This window comes from Trachemys scripta, chromosome 9 (assembly GCF_013100865.1).
Source record: "Trachemys scripta elegans isolate TJP31775 chromosome 9, CAS_Tse_1.0, whole genome shotgun sequence".
Taxonomy (NCBI): Eukaryota; Metazoa; Chordata; order Testudines; family Emydidae; genus Trachemys; species Trachemys scripta.
The window spans coordinates 64491467-64494589 of record NC_048306.1 but is presented as its reverse complement, the minus strand read 5'-3'; positions in this window follow the sequence as shown (position 1 = coordinate 64494589).

Below are 3123 nucleotides of genomic sequence, written 5' to 3'. Positions count from 1 at the left end.
TCTATAATTACGGGGGAGATCTCCATGACTCAAAATTGGTTAGATCACCCAAAACAAAAGTAGAAGGTTTCCAAGCCAGCAAAAGGAAAAACTGAAGCCTGTGCTCATTGCATACATAGGCCTTGTTCACATGGAGAAAATGACCAGAACAGCTGTTGTGGAATAAACTATTCCAGAATAGCCCCTATGTGGAGACGATTCCAGAATAAAAGTCACTTGGTTCCAGAATAATTACTCTGGAGTGATTTTTATTCTGAAATAGTGTTCCCTCCCAGGAAAGTTACTCCAGTATACTGGAATAGCTATGTCAGTCAACTTCCTCCATGTAGATGAGGCCTTATACACATCCCTTCCACACACTAGCAATTAGGTCATCTTCAGGCTCTGATTGTCCTCTCAGAATATTAAGCCTCTAAGCCTCATGTATGCATTTGTGTGCTGTGTTCAAATTGCTTCCAGAATTAAGCGAATTAGACTTTGACTACTTGTGGATTAATGTTCTTTGATGCACAGAGCGAGTTGTGCGCATATTGACCATGTTAATAATTTTTAGATTGATGGTGTGGAGTTCAGATCATGCATTCCACTTCATTTGGTCTTACTGTAAACTGTATGGTATATAACTATGAAGAAAAGTTCTTTGTGTTAGATTTGAGGATGATTTAGAAAACAGAAGCGCTTAATAGTTGCAATAAGTAAGGCTGTGAGTCTGTCATGGAGGCCATGGAAGTCATGGCTCAGGGCAGGGATTTGGGGCCGGGAGGGGGGCTTACCTAGGCGGTGGAGGGGCAGGAAAGGGTCTCCACGCTGCACGCTGCCAGCGCCTTCAGGCCCCGCCCCCACAGGTTCCGGCCAGTGGGAGCAATGAGAGCTGTGGCAGCCAGCGCTTGTGTTGGGAGCAGTGGAGGAGCTCCTGTCCTGGCACCTGCCTCCACCGTCTAGGAGTTGTAGGGACATATAGTCAGCCCTGCCAACCCTCCCTCTCTCCCCCAGCACCTGTGGGGGTCCCAGGTCACCTCTCCCAGCGCCCGCAGTGCCCCCGAACCACCCCCCCAAGAGCACCTCCATCCAAGTTTTAGTCACGGTGGGTATTTTTAGTAAAAGTCATGGACAGGTCATGGGGCCGTGAATTTTTGTTTACGGCCTGTGAACCTGTCCATGACTTTTACTAAAAATACCTGTGACTAAAACGTAGCCTTATCAATAAGTAATAAGAATCTTATTCATGTCAGAAAAGCTGAATCTGATGATTTTGCAAAATGGAAATATGTAAATTTTAACTTCAGAGAATAGGACCTAACACAGTTTGACAGGAATTTAAAAGAATAACCTCTTCTCCAATACAAGTTTGCTAGTCAAGGGAGAAAAAATACACAGTCTCATGAGAAGGAGCCTTGACAGAAGGCTCTCCTCCTTTGGGCTTCTGGAAAAATACGCTTATCAGAAATGGAACCTGATTAGAACAAAACTGAAGCCAAGATTCAATTTGGGGGGTTTCCATAAAGTTCTGCTAGAAACACATTTGTGTGTGTGTGTGTGTCAGCAATCAATCAAACATAAAGAAGAGTAAAATGGCATCAAAGCTAAGATTCTGAGAAAACCAGAAAGGAGAGGAGAGTGGAACTAACACTAAGGAACAGCCTTTTCAGTATGGCTTCTCCAAAGTGACTCTCTTCATGAAACTAATACAAGGCAGTGATGCTTTTCTAGAAGCGCAATCCGTTTTCAGTGCCCTTTTTCCAATACCTCAAGGATCAGAACTAGCTGAGTCGATATTTGCTAGCATTCTGGCCACAGATTTGTTTGACTAAGCTTTTTAGCTGATCTTTGATTGACAATGCCACCTTGGAATAACAATGAAAAATTCCTGAGGGCTATCCCCAAGTGACTCAGAAAGGATTTTCATTAAATTAGATGGTGCCAGTTTAATTTCCTGTGGCACAACTGGGTTTTGAAGGCAGGTATACAAATATATTATTCCCTGGATATTCCTGACTGAAGATCATTTTCTTCTATGTCATCTTTTTCAGCAATGCTTTTTGGCAAGTGGATGATTAGAGAAATAGTTCCTAAAATACTTTTTAATTGGCATAGATATAAACAGTATTTGTGGGGAAGAGGTAAATATTCTTGCTTTGGTTCCTGAGATATTTGCATTGAGGGAAAGATTCTGCCTCCCTTTCTCATGTTGAACAATACCTTACTTGATGAGTAGCCCTATTCGTTGTAGTGGGACTATTCATCTGGCAAAGTGTTATTCTATGTGAGTAAAGGTGGCAGAATCTTGTCCTAAGTAATCAACTTAGTGCTAAGACTTGTATCAATAATAATAAATGCATAACTTAGTACTGACATATTTCCTTGCTACCATCTTCACAATAACCCTTCCTAGAAGAAGATGAAGGAAAGGCCAATAATAGGTGGTACTGGCAATAGGAATGACTTATTAATAAATAAGTATAAAATGGTAAGAGGCCTGAAGCTTCAGAGGGGAAAGAGCTCTCTTCCCCCATCTATTGGTGACCAGGGGAAAGTCTGGCTATGGAGAGCTTAATTTGCATAAACTTGCTACCCAGAATTCCTCCAGTCACACTTTGAGTCATCATACCTGTACCCGACTAACCATACACCATAACTGAACGCAGATTTGGTTGGGTAATGGAATTGAACTGAGAGGAAAAAAGAGCGCCTATTTTATGGCAAGGATTCAGCTCAAGAGTCCTATATGCCAGGGGTTCTCAACTAGGGTTACCATACGTCCTCTTTTTCCTGGACATGTCCGGCTTTTCGGCAGTCAAACCCCCGTCCGGGGGGAATTACCAAAAAGCCGAACATGTCCGGGAAAATGGCGGCTCTGCTCCTCCCCGACTCTTCGGCTCTGTTTAAGAGCTGGGCTGCCTGAGCGCTACCGGCTTCGGGCAGCCCCCATGCCTCCAGACCCTGTGCCCCCAGCCGGGCACTTCCCCTCCTGGGCTCCGGCGGCGCAGGGTCCGGAGGCACGGGGGCTGCCCAAAGCCGGTAGCACTCGGGCAGCCCGGCTCTTAAACAGAGCTGAAGAGTCGAGGAGGAGCAGAGCCGCCATTTTCCCGGACATGTTCAGCTTTTTGGCAATTCCCCCCGGAC